This window comes from Aethalodelphis obliquidens, unplaced genomic scaffold (assembly GCF_003676395.1).
Source record: "Aethalodelphis obliquidens isolate GAN/ISIS:26980383/991018 unplaced genomic scaffold, ASM367639v1 scaffold132, whole genome shotgun sequence".
Classification (NCBI taxonomy): domain Eukaryota; kingdom Metazoa; phylum Chordata; class Mammalia; order Artiodactyla; family Delphinidae; genus Aethalodelphis; species Aethalodelphis obliquidens.
Genome location: NW_020838076.1, coordinates 994632 through 1009607, shown reverse-complemented (window position 1 = coordinate 1009607; position 14976 = coordinate 994632). Strand labels below are relative to the sequence as shown.

Sequence of the window (14976 nt, the reverse complement as noted above, 5' to 3'; positions counted from 1 at the left end):
GTCACCAGACACAAACTGCAGGTGTGAAAATATGTGATGAAGTTCATAACCTACAGGATGTAGAAGCATTAATATTAAAATGTTGAATAAACTTACAAATATTGATCATTAAGTTTTGAATCTGTCCTTTTTCAAACATACACACTGATGCTGCAAACTAAGCATGAAATATTGAAACTGTATAAATGACTGTGGAGACCAGGAAAGTTTCTCCAAAGAATGACTGTTAGCCCACTTCCCTGATACTAACCCGAGGCTCAGCTGAGCTGGAGAAGCCCCAGCGGCCAGATCCCACTGCGGAGTGAAGCCCGCTTACACTCACACTCAGCTCTGGTTACATTTGAGGCAGTTTAACAGTTCCTGGCACTTTCCAGGAACCTTCCTTTTATCTTCTTGACTGAAATGGAGTCATATGCCCGCATATGCCACTGAAGGTGCAGAATTCTGCGGTGCTTCTGGCCGCTACCCGATCTTTATTGACTTCCCCTTCTACTCCATCGTTTTCTGCTTCTTTTACAATCTGGTCAGTTTCATCTTTACTGAAACAGCCTTTGTCATTAGTAATGTGGATTTTGTTCTTCCTGCCAGCATTTTTGTCTGCAGCAGGTACCCTGAGGATGGTATTGGTGACCCTGTCAAAGGTCACCTGGATGTCAGGAACACCACAGTAAGCTAGAGGATCCCAGAAAGTACGAACTTGCCGAGCAGTTTCTTTTCGTTAAAGCCCTTTCTCCCTCATACACTTTTGCTAAGACAGTGGTCTTGTTGTCAAAGTAAGCTGGGAACATCTGGGTCTGCTTTGGAGGTATTGAGGTGTTTCTCTTGATAAGGGATGTCACACCCTCCCTGCTGTCTCAGTGCCTGTTGGGCAATGGGTAACATCAACGAGCTTCTCTGCACATACCCTGATTTGTCGCCTGTGAGAAGAGCTGCCTGTGCAGCTGCGCCACACACCGCGGCCTCATCATGGTGGGTGGTCTTGTTGAGCTCCTCTCCATTCAAGACATCTTTCAGCAATTTCTGGAACTTTGGGATACAAGTGGAATCACCCACTAGCACAATTCCATTAACCTGGCTCTTGTCAAGTTGGACATCCTTCAGAGATTTCTGTACGTGCTTCAAGGTACCACGGAGGAGATAAGCACTGAGCTGCTCAAAGTGGGCTCAGGAAATGGAAGGGTAGAAATCCACACCCTTATAGAACCAGTCAATTTCAAACCCGGGGTGAGCAAAGAAGTTCAAAATACATGTTGCCTTCTTACACGCAGCCTCGGTGTGGCACATTGCCTGCTTGTTGGGGGCTGTATGCTTCTTGCGCTTGCATTTGAAGTCATCAACCAGGTGATTCACCAGTTATCAAAATTTTCCCCAGCCAGATGTGTCACCAGCTGTGGATTTTCCTTCAAAGATGCCATCCTGGATGTTTAGGATAGATACATCAAAGGTGCCATTACCTAAGTCAAAGATCAGCACGTTTCTCTTTTTTAAAGCTTCAGGTGTTTGGGGATTTTTTTTTTTTTAAATCCAAGCCTTGGAGTATGGTGCTGCAATAAATAAGCTCATGAATTATTCCCAGGATATTAAGATCAGTGATGATCCCTGCATCCTTGGTGGCCTGACACTGTGAATCATTTAAGTAGGCCGGAACAGTAATTACTGCATTTCTACTTTTTTTCCCCTAAATAGGCTTCAGCAAATTCTTTCATCTTGCTTAGAACCATGAAAGAGATCTCCTCTAGGGGAAAAAATATTATTTCCTTTATACTGTACAATTACTTTGGGCTTTCCCTTTCCACAAATCACTTGGAAAGGCCAGTGCTTCCTTCTGACTGAACTGCGGCATCATCAAACTTGCATCCAATCAGCTTCTTGGCATCAAAGATGGTACAGGTGAGGTTCATTGCCTCTTGATTCTTAGCAACCTCATCTATGAGGTGTTCACTTTGTGAGAGCGACTTGGACTGGTACATTTGCCATGGTGATTGGCAATGATCTCTACTTTTCCATGCTGGAAGACCCCTACTCGCGAATAAGCAGTACCCAGTTCAATACCAAAGGGAGACGTCTTGAGTAAAGAAAGAGAAGGGGGTAAGTGAGGCTGAAATAGTTTAAAAGAAATCAGTGTCAACTATAGCCTCTTGCAATGAACCTCTCCATGAGACCTATATCCTCTATTTTCTCCAGCACCTCCTGTCTGCTGTATTGCGGTCCTTATGTGGGTCAAACTCAAATATAAATGCATTCAGTTTTATAATTCATTCAGATGGTAATGTGTTCCACTTGTCTTCTATTGTTTGCAGCCCTCCCCTGCATTTGTCAATAGATGCCTGATTACAAGATGACCACCAGAATTCTGAGGATGATATCAAGCCATCAGTGGCAACCAACAAGGCTTCAAAAGCCCTTGGAGCCATTTTGGTGTCTCTCGTGCCCAGATTTAATTTGTTTCTAGGTCCAGTCAATTTTTCCTCTTTGCATGTGTCCTGTCCCACTGCCACCACTCTGGTTCAAATTTTTATTCCTTCATCTCTAGATTATCACAGTAGCATTACCACTAGTATTTCTCCTTTCTCTGATTTCATGACTTATGCATCACCATCATTCATCCATCCATCTCTCCATTCAATAAACATCAATTATGTAACTGCCATTTGCTAAACACTGTGTTAGATACTGAAAGTAAAGGGAGAAATTAAATACGGCCGCTATCCTCTAGGAACACCATCACGCTGACCTTTTAAAATTATGCCTTTAATCACACTAACCCTTGCTTAAAAACTTGTTCCCTATCACCTACCAAATACAATAAATAAAATAAAACACATCCAACTAACCTTTCCAGCTAGTATGGCTTATGGAATCAGACAGACACAGATTCAAGTCCTGACTGTGCCATCTGCAGCTTTACTAGTTTATTCACGATTAGGCATGCTTTTTAACCACTCTGCTCGTCACTTTCCTTACCTTTAAAGTATACCTCCCATCTTGGCATAGAGTAGGTGCTCATTAAAAGTTCTTCTGACGTTTCTTGTCTTTAAATAACCGGCAACCCTAAAACACAGATTCATAAAGAATCAGAATATAATGGATTCTAGATATAGTCAAATAAAGGTCTCTAATTAGACATCTGGGGAAACTGAGGTGCAAGCTGGGAAGCGACTGGCCCTTGGTGACACAGGGATTTGGTGGCAGATGGAGATCTGGTAGCTGGTCCTCATGATTCCCCATCAAAGCACTAAATGGAAGCAGCCAGGAAACTTAAGGGCAGGAAGGCAAGGGCCACTCCCAACCAGAAGAATATTTCACTTGATGATCCAGATCGCAAATATGTAGCAACATTCTCAGTTTACAGGGAAAAGCTATTTTTATTTTTCTCCAAATGGCAATGTAGAAGTTGGTGATAAATCTGAAAAATGGCAAGCACAGCAAATACTTAACTCTAGGACATTAAGGTAAGTCATAGAGCAGTGTCTTCAGTGGAGGGAAAGATGGATCTGAGATTGTAGGCAGGATGAGAGCGGAGGGACATGGAACTAGAGAAGGTTAATCCTGGGCTGGTCTTCAGAAACCACTGGGTCTAAGCCATTTGGAAGACGGGTAAGAAAACTGAGACCCAGAGAGGTCAAGGGATGGCCCTAGATTGCAGATACTTATAGACAGAACTGGGATACCTGACTTTTTAAAATCTTACAATTGCTTCATTTGATTACACTGGCTACTCAGACAGAAATATTTGCATCACTTAGCATTTGCTGACTACCTCCTATGTGCAGATCACTGATCAGTTGATGAGAAAAGTTGCTAAGTTATACCGGGGCTGAACACAGGTAGAGAGTAGAGGGAAGGAAAGCCGTTGAGTTGTCCACGTATGCAGCCCCTCTAGCTGCACCAGCAGAATATGTGAACGTCTGCAGTCACAGCCAGCCTAGGCAGAATGACTCCCAAAGAGGTTATTACAGCGTCATTTAAAATTAAAATTTAATAAGTTATATTCAACACGAGTTGAAAACTTTCATAAATTTAATGAATCATCTAATTAAATATTGTATATGCAACAGTATGGAGCAGACTGAAAGAAAACCTTAAGAGTTATTTTTATGCTTAAATGCAGTTAGTGAGTAATGTTTTAAAAACAAAACCCTTTTGAATTGCATAAAGCTTTTTTTCTAAAGCAGAAAATGTTTATTTCATAAACCATCCCTTGTTTTCAGGAATTACATGTTTATTTTTTACTTTCAAGGCTAAGTAGTCAGCTAAACTACAGTTTATACCAGCCACCATGTTGTCAGTCCAGATGTTGTCAAGAATTGTGTTGGGTTATGACGCCAAAGTAATCCCATGTTACTGGGTCGGGGGTGGGTGGGGGGAGGGACTACATTTTCTTAATCAGGACATGACACCTAGTTTCATTTATAATCTTTCCTTAATTTGCTTTCCTTATCCTATATTGTGTGGTAAATATATTAGTCTATATTTATTCATTTACATTTATATTATAAAAATATAAGTGTGGTAAATATTTAGTCTCTTTGGGCAGCTGTTAGTGAAATATCTTCTAAGTTAATATGTCAGCTAGCTTTCAGCCCAATATTCAACCTAAAGTGGAAAGCTCAATTTGAAATCTCACAAGTAAGTTGCTACACAAGTTTGGAAGTCTCTAAGCCACAGCGGCCTGGGCTGGGAATACTGCTCTCCAGTCCTCTTTCTTGAGAGCCTTCTACTTCCTCTGGAACTTGGGAGATCCCTAGAGGATTAAACCCCACCTTCCCAAGCGGCATGCTAACTGTGGAACAAATCATCTCCTTCATAGTCCCCACTGCCTGAGAGCGTTTAGTTCAAATGAAAGATTTTCAGACTTCCGAAGGGCAGAAATGGTGAGTGAAAGCCATGAACTATAAGGAATGTTTTATTTCTTCAGCTGGCTGACATGCACACAGGTAGTCACTGTATTATTCCTTTTGCCAGTTGGGTATTTCTTAACTAACAGATCCATCTCTTTGAGGTTCATGGATATAGCCGGTTCTCTAAAAAATCATAATTACCATAAGTATTGTATTGGGTAATGTAAGAAATCCATGCAACAAAAACAGATTATTTGTATGCCTTCATCCGGGACCTGTCATTACTCCCTATACTGCCAAGAGTGAATTCTCTCGTGAGACCCACAGGAATTTGCTAATAAATAAGGTTGGATCACCCCCCTCCCGGGGCTAGTCTGGGGCTACAACCCTATAGCATTCATTTCCTGACATTACTTAGTATATACCAGCTGGTCAAGGGTTAACTTTGCTTTTCTTCCAATTTCACTATTCCTCAGTCCTTTATGCAATCCCCCAGCAGCTGTGTTATCCCTAATATAAAAATGATGATTTAGCCTTAGGGATTAAAATCAGGTTAAAGATAATAAATTGCTTCGGAAGATGAGAATAACAGCCTGAAATATATTACAGAAAATTACTGCACCCATTCTGAGTCTGAGGAAGAAAATCAGTTGACTCTTCTCTCCCCTTCCCAGAGCAAAATGTGGCTCTGGAAAAGCTAAGGAATGAAACAGAGGGAGATAAGTCATCCAGCTTGATCTAACCAGAAATAGGAAAGGAACCATAGGAGAAAGTCTGATTGGTGAGAACTGTCAGTAAAGAATGTCGAAAGGTTCCAAGAAACCTGCAGGTGTTGCTCCTAAGTCAAATATATGTCAGCTTTTTATGTCTATAATAATGTCATGAATTAAAATGTATTTATGCATATAGACGGTGCATTTGGTTACAACTCAAAAGTGGAATAATACCCCATTGCTTCACATTAATGACTACTCAGAACTGAGAATTCTGAAGCATTATTCTCTAGCATTTGCACAAGGGTTAGGATATGGGAATATCTAAAGCGGTTATGTTGCACTACCCAGCCTCACACATGTACATCTATCCGACTTGCAGAGGGACTTTGCAGGTTCCAAAGACTAAGGCACACATGTCAATTAATGAAAGTAAAATGCGATGAAACATTTCAAAGTACTTTGGAAATGTAAATTGCTATGGAAATGCAATATATTATTATTGATCTTAATTATAATTTCAGAAGCATCAAGCATACATTTATATACATATATGCACTTATATACATATATGCACATACATACATATATATGCATATACATATACGTGTGATTAGTCTCAGACACAAACTAAACTGTTAATATATAAAAGAGTGGTCATTGAAAAACTATACTAAAAGTGCAGTATAGCCTATAAGAGCAGAGAAGAAAATGGGATCAGGCAGGGCACATCAAAGGCTTTAGCTGTAATGTTTTATTTCTTCAGCTGGGTGGTATGTACACAGGTCAGCACTGTATTATTCCTTTCCCTTAAGTTTGGTATTCGTAAGTAATAGATAATAATATTTTAAAGACAAAGAATGCTCTATTCTAAACCTGCATGGGTATTTGCAAGAGAGAAAAAAATTAAAAGGAAAATATCTGTAACTGCTGTTCAGCTACAGAAGAGGATATAAACACACACTTTCACACAAGCACACCTACACGTGTGTGCACGCACAGACACACACACACACACACACACAGAGCCACACACACACACCCCGCCACGTGGTGTAATGGGATCAGAAAAATTGAAATTCTGGCTTTGGCTCCACCACATCTGAGAGGCCTGAACTTACACAAGTCACTTAACTTTGCTGAGGTCCAGCTGACTTGCCCGAAGATGGGATTTTTAATCTGTAGACAGGGCCACTGTGAAAATTATTAATATCATAATGAATATAATTATTAATATACAGACAAGAGCACTCTGAAGTGAAACACCATTATGTCAGAGCACGTGCTGAAGTGGGGATGCAGGCCCTTTGTGCCCATCCAGTCACTGCACCGAACACTCACCTGGAGCCCCAAATCAAAGGAGAAGCTGCCTATGTACACACAGAAGTGAAAGGAAAGTCATATTTGATGTGGTCTTGAGGCAGGAGATAGATGGGGCCCAGGCTGAGCAGCTGGAGTCTGTCCCCTGTGGACAGATACTCCAAGGCGAAGATAATAGTGGGGGCAGAGAGGGAAGCCTGACGTGGGGCTCAGAACCTTCCCTCCAGTGGGTGGACTTCTGTGGTATAAGTGTTCTCCAGCCTGTGAGTCACCCACCCCGCGGTTATGGGATTTGATTTTACTGTGATTGCACCCCTCCTACCGTCTCATTGTGGCTTCTCCTTTGTCTTTGGATGTGAGGTATCTTTTATGGTGAGTTCCAGTGTCTTCCTGTCGATGATTGTTCAGCAGTTAGTTGTGATTCCGGTGTTCTCGCAAGAGGGAGTGAGAGCACGTCCTTCTACTCCGCCATCTTGAACCAATTTCCTCTACTGGATTTAAATGAACATTGAAGAACACTCGTACTGGAAAGATTGGAAGGAAATATAACAAAATGTTAACCATGGTTAACTCTGAATTATAATATTATATATTATACGGAAGAAAAACGAATTTTCCTTCTACCATTCTAGGTTCTTGGCTGAGACAACCCCTGTAATAAAAGACAGATTAACAAGAGAAAAAGAAGCAGAAGTTTAATAACATATATCTCTCCTTACACATGGGAGAAACCCAGGAAAAGTTCAAGCCTTCTCCATTGATAAGACTTTCTAGAATTTCAGAGTCACCCTCTTCTTCCTAGTAGAGAGGGACACACCCTTACAAATGGAGATTTCCCTTATAAATGGAAGATTCCCTTACCAAAGGGTAACCGCTACTACTGATTTTCAGACCTTTTCCTAAATCTGCTGGTTCTTAAAAAATAATCTGCTCAAAATAATCCTTATGCCAAAGAGGCATATTTTGGATTGGGGGTGACATATTCTGCTCCCCTTCAAGGTAATTTTTTGATTTTGCTTCCTTCATATGTTTCTGTCTTCCAAATTTTCTACTGTGAAAATATATTACTATCAAAATCATAAAAATTAAGTATCATTTAAAATACCAATGAAAAATGCTACCAATTACAAAAGCCTTTAAAATTACAAATTACATATCATTAATATGAAAAAGACATCTTAAAATTTGTCACATAAAACTTACAAAATAAGAAAGAAACACTTTTGGTATGCCAACATTGGCTTTTATCCTGAACCAACCACTGTTTGTGTGTGTGTGTGTGTGTGTGTGTGTGTGTGTGTGTGTGTGTGTGTGTTTAACTAAAAGAAGAGCCTAAAAAATATTAACTAAAAAGTTAATTTTAAAAACTTTGAAAACTGAGAAAATTGAGGATGTTAACATCATAGATTTCCAAGGTAAGTCCAACAAGCAGTATCAGAAAGGGCATCTTAAAATCTGTCTTCTTAAAACTTAAAAAAATAAACACTGACTTTTGATATATCAACTTTAGCTTTTATCCTGAACCAATCAATCAGTTCCTGAACAAATCAGTATTGTCAAAATCCTAAAGTTAGATGAAGAATTGCTGAAATAGACCAGTATGGATTTTGTAGGTTGTGATACACTTAAAAATTGTTAAAACTCTGGAAGCTGGGAGAAATGTGGGTGCATTAATAACTTCATAGTTTGCAAGGTTAGCCCAATTTGCAATTTCATGACCAAGTTTTGTCACAACTAGACATGAACTCACTAAAGGAACACATTAGAGAACTCTCTAATTACTTACTGATCACTAATAAACAAACTTTTAGGTCAACAAGCAAATGTCTTCTTCTAAAGGCATTACAAAGTACTCTTCTCTATTACCTATATTCTCTCTCATGCTCTTAATGTTGATACCTTTAAGAATCTCCAAAAGATCTTAACATTTATGAGGAAGCTAAGGTTTTCAGGATAATAAGAAATTCTTATCATTTCACATAAATGTCAAGTTGGATAAGGACCCAACTTGTTGGTTTACCCCGTTTATCATAATAAATTTAATATCACTTCCAGCAGTGAGGCACAGTACTGCATCCACAATACGATAGGTAACTGGAATTCCTCTGCTCCTTGAATTAGTAAGCAAGTTACAGTGCATATCAATCACGCATAATGAGTCTGAAGCATGGCTTGATTATATTTCATTTGCATAAGAATTTTCTGTAATTTTTTTAAACTGATCATTTTTAATTCAGAATAGATTTAAATGCCACACAACTGCTGCTCTCCTCCTGAAATGCTAAGCCATCTTCTTACATAATACAAAAATGCTAATCAATTTTTTTAATGCAGATCCTAGCTTGTTAATGAGTTTTCACCTTTCTACATGTTGTCAAATCTCATTACACTGTCACCTTTCTAGGGTTCACAATTGGAGTACACATTTATATGGTTCATTTCTGATTGCTACATTATTTCATTGCATTTACAAGGGAAATATCTTTTAAATAATCCTTGGATTGTCCAATTTTAAGGATAATTTGCTCTCTTTGCATTCTGTAGTTTGTAAAACTCCTACCATTAATTTATGGAAATACTGATTCAAACATTCTCTGATAAGCCAAAAAAGTCTGAAGACTAAAAATGAAACAAACAGGAACCAACATAAATGTAGATCCAGAAGTTAATTACAATGAGATAAAATGTACAAATAAAAATAGCTTATTAAATATAATAATTTAGAAACATGGAATTCATTTGGGAATTATTATTTTAAAATAACTATTCATAAGATATTCAGAGGCTAAGCATTTTCTTGAATTTCATATATATTTCTTACGGTAGTCAAAGATCTTGAAAGATTTTGCTGGGGAGGAGGAAGAAATTTCCCTCTACTCTTCTAGGTTCTTCTGGCTGGTCTAAGAATTAAATTGACATGAGACAGATTAATAAGAAAATCAAAGTTTAACAACACGTATACTTGGGAAAGACCCAGGAGAACTGAGTAACTCGCCAAAATGGCCCAAGCCACCACCTTAAATACCATCTCCAGCTAAAGACAAAAGAAGAAGTTGGGGGTGAGGGAGCCAGTTATGAGAGGTGACCAGGAAAAGCACAGTAAACAAGGGTAAGGTTGTTGTGCAGATTTAAGTCCATGCCTTCTCCACTGATAAATTTCCAGAGATTTCGCCATTTTCTTCTTGGTATAGAGAGGAAAACACCCTTACGAACAGAGATTTCCCTTGTAAATGTAAATGTTTCTTTCAAAAGGGTGACTCCTCAGTGCTGTGCCTCTGAGGTGGGAGAGCCAACTTCAGGACACTGGTCCACAAGAGGCCTCCCAGCTGCACATAATATCAAACAGCAAAAATCTCCGAGAGATCTCCATCTCAACGCCAGCACCCAGCTTCACTCAACGACCAGCAAGCTACAGTGCTGGACATCCTATGCCAAACAACTAGCAAGACAGGAACACAACCTCACCCATTAGCAGAGAGGCTGCCCAAAATCATAATAAGTCTACAGACACCCCAAAACACACCATCAGACGTGGACCTGCCCACCAGAAAGACAAGATCCAGCCTCATCCACCAGAAAACAGGCACTAGTACCCTCCACCAGGAAGCCTACACAACCCACTGAACCAACCTTAGCCACTGGGGACAGACACAAAAAACAACAGGAACTACGAACCTTCAGCCTGCAAAAAAGGAGACCCCAAACACAGTAAGATAAGCAAAATGAAAAGACAGAAAAACACACAGCAGATGAAGGAGCAAGATAAAAACCCACCAGACCTAACAAATGAAGAGGAAATAGGCAGTCTACCTGAAAAAGAATTCAGAATAATGATAGTAAGGTTGATCCGAAATCTTGGAGATAGAATGGACAATAGAATGGACAAAATGCAAGAAGCAGTTAACAAGGACCTAGAAGAACTAAAGATGAAACAAGCAACGATGAACAACACAATAAATGAAATTAAAAGTACTCTAGATGGGATCAATAGCAGAATAACTGAGGCAGAAGAACGGATAAGTGACCTGGAAGATAAAATAGTGGAAATAACTACTGCAGAGCAGAATAAAGAAAAAAGAATGAAAAGAACTGAGGACAGTCTCAGAGACCTCTGGGACAACATGAAACGCACCAACATTCGAATTATAGGGGTTCCAGAAGAAGAAGAGAAAAAGAAAGGGACTGAGAAAATATTTGAAGAGATTATAGTTGAAAACTTCCCTAATATGGGAAAGGAAATAGTTAATCAAGTCCAGGAAGCACAGAGAGTCCCATACAGGATAAATCCAAGGAGAAATACGCCAAGACACATATTAATCAAACTGTCAAAAATTAAATACAAAGAAAACATATTAAAAGCAGCAAGGGAAAAACAACAAATAACACACAAGGGACTCCCCATAAGGTTAACAGCTGATCTCTCAGCAGAAACTCTGCAAGCCAGAAGGGAGTGGCAGGACATATTGAAAGTGTTGAAGGAGAAAAACCTGCAACCAAGATTACTCTACCCAGCAAGGATCTCATTCAGATTTGATGGAGAAATTAAAACCTTTACAGACAAGCAAAAGCTTAGAGAGTTCAGCACCACCAAACCAGCTCTACAACAACTGCTAAAGGAACTTCTCTAGGCAAGAAACACAAAAGAAGGAAAAGACCTACAATAATGAACCCAAAACAATTAAGAAAATGGGAATGGGAACACACATATCAATAATTACCTGAAATGTAAATGGACTAAATGCTCCCACCAAAAGACACAGACTGGCTGAATGGATACAAAAACAAGACCCATATATTTGCTGTCTACAAGAGACCCACTTCAGACCTAGAGACACATACAGACTGAAAGTAAGGGGATGGAAAAAGGTATTTCATGCAAATGGAAACCAAAAGAAAGCTGGAGTAGCAATTCTCATATCAGACAAAATAGACTTTAAAACAAAGACTATTAGAAGAGACAAAGAAGGACACTACATAATAATCAAGGGATCGATCCAAGAGGAAGATATAACAACTGTAAATATTTATGCACCCAACATAGGTGCACCTCAATACATAAGGCAAATACTGACAACCATAAAAGGGGAAATGGACAGTAACACATTCATAGTAGGGGACTTTAACACCCCACTTTCACCAATGGACAGATCATCCAAAATGAAAATAAATAAGGAAACACAAGCTTTAAATGATACATTAAACGAGATGGAGTTAATTGATATTTATAGGACATTCCATCCAAAAACAACAGAATACACATTTTTCTCAAGTGCTCATGGAACATTCTCCAGGATAGATCATATCTTGGGTCACAAATCAAGCCTTGGTAAATTTAAGAAAATTGAAATTGTATCAAGTATCTTTTCTGACCACAACGCTATGAGACTCGATATCAATTACAGGAGAAGATCTGTAAAAAATACAAACACAGGGAGGCTAAACAATACACTACTTAATAACGAAGTGATCACTGAAGAAATCAAAGGGGAAATCAAAGAATACCTAGAAACAAATGACAATGGAGACACGACGACTCAAAATCTATGGGATGCAGCAAAAGCAGTTCTAAGGGGGAAGTTTATAGCAATACAATCTTAGCTTAAGAAACAGGAAACATCTCGAATAAACAACCTAACCTTGCACCTAAAGCAATTAGAGAAAGAGGAACAAAAAAACCCCAAAGTTACCAGGAGGAAAGAAATCATAAAAATCAGATCAGAAATAAATGAAAAAGAAATGAAGGAAACGATAGCAAAGATCAATAAAACTAAAAGCTGGTTCTTTGAAAGGATAAACAAAATTGATAAACCATTAGCCAGACTCATCAAGAAAAAAAGGGAGAAGACTCAAATCAATAGAATTAGAAATGAAAAAGGAGAAGTAACAACTGACACTGCAGAAATACAAAAGATCATGAGAGATTACTACAAGCAACTCTATGCCAATAAAATGGACAACCTGGAAGAAATGGACATATTCTTAGAAAGGCACAACCTGCCAAGGCTGAATCAGGAAGAAATAGGAAATATGAACAGACCAATCACAAGCACTGAAATTGAAACTGTGATTAAAAATCTTCCAACAAGCAAAAGCCCAGGACCAGATGGCTTCACAGGCGAATTCTATCAAACATTCAGAGAAGAGCTATCACCTATCCTTCTCAGACTCTTCCAAAATATAGCAGAGGGAGGAACACTCCCCAACTCATTCTACGAGGCCACCATCACCCTGATACCAAAACCAGACAAAGATGTCACAAAGAAAGAAAACTACAGGCCAATATCACTGATGAACATAGATGCAAAGATCCTCAACAAAATACTAGCAAACAGAATCCAACAGCACATTAAACGGATCATACACCATGATCAAGTGGGGTTTATTCCAGGAATGCAAGGATTCTTCAATATACGCAAATCAATCAACGTGATACACCATATTAACAAATTGAAGGAGAAAAACCATATGATCATCTCAATAGATGCAGAGAAAGCTTTTGACAAAATTCAACACCCATTTATGATAAAAACCCTGCAGAAAGTAGGCCTAGAGGGAACTTTCCTCAACATAATAAAGGCCATATATGACAAACCCACAGCCAACATCGTCCTCAATGGTGAAAAACTGAAAGCATTTCCACTAAGATCAGGAACAAGACAAGGTTGCCCACTCTCACCACTCTTATTCAACATAGTTTTGGAAGTTTTAGCCACAGCAATCAGAGAAGAAAAGGAAATAAAAGGAATCCAAATCGGAAAAGAAGAAGTAAAGCTGTCACTGTTTGCAGATGACATGATACTATACATAGCGAATCCTAAAGATGCTACCAGAAAACTCCTAGAGCTAATCAATGAATTTGGAAAAGTAGCAGGATACAAAATTAATGCACAGAAATCTCTGGCATTCCTATACACTAAGGATGAAAAATCTGAAAGTGAAATCAAGAAAACACTCCCATTTACCATTGCAACAAAAAGAATAAAAAACCTAGGAATAAACCTACCTAAGGAGACAAAAGACCTGTATGCAGAAAATTATAAGACACTGATGAAAGAAATGAAAGATGATACAAATAGATGGAGAGATATACCATGTTCTTCGATTGGAAGAATCAACATTGTGAAAATGACTCTACTACCCAAAGCAATCTACAGATTCAATGCAATCCCTATGAAACTACCACTGGCATTTTTCACAGAACTAGAACAAAAAATTTCACAATTTGTATGGAAACACAAAAGACCCCGAATAGCCAAAGCAATCTTGAGAACGAAAAATGGAGCTGGAGGAATCAGGCTCCCTGACTTCAGACTATACTACAAAGCTATAGTAATCAAGACAGTATGGTACTGGCACAAAAACAGAAATATAGATCAATGGAACAGGATAGAAAGCCCAGAGATAAACCCACGCACATATGGTCACCTTATCTTTGACAAAGGAGGCAGAAATGTACAGTGGAGAAAGGACAGCCTATTCAATAAGTGGTGCTGGGAAAACTGGACAGCTACATGTAAAAGTATGAGATTAGATCACTCCCTAACACCATACACAAAAATAAGCTCAAAATGGATTAAAGACCTAAATGTAAGGCCAGAAACTATCAAACTCTTAGAGGAAAACATAGGCAGAACACTCTATGACATAAATCACAGCAAGGTCCTTTTTGACCCACCTCCTAGAGAAATGGAAATAAAAACAAAAGTAAACAAATGGGACCTAATGAAACTTAAAAGCTTTTGCGCAGCAAAGGAAACCATAAAGAAGACCAAAAGACAACCCTCAGAATGGGAGAAAATATTTGCAAATGAAGCAACTGACAAAGGATTAATCTCCAAAATTTATAAGCAGCTCATGCAACTTAATAACAAAAAAACAAACAACGCAATCCAAAAATGGGCAGAAGACCTAAATAGACATTTCTCCAAAGAAGATATACAGACTGCCAACAAACACATGAAAGAATGCTCAATATCACTAATCATTAGAGAAATGCAAATCAAAACTACAAGGAGGTTATCACCTCACACCAGTCAGAATGGCCATCATCAAAAAATCTAGAAACAATAAATGCTGGAGAGGGTGTGGAGAAAAGGGAACCC

General features: G+C 38.8%; 1 pseudogene; it reads right to left on the bottom strand.

Annotated features, from left to right (window-relative positions):
• Positions 1–385: 385 nt before the first annotated feature.
• LOC113616195 (heat shock-related 70 kDa protein 2-like) overlaps positions 386–14976 on the bottom strand; it is a 69384-nt pseudogene continuing 54793 nt past the window's right edge.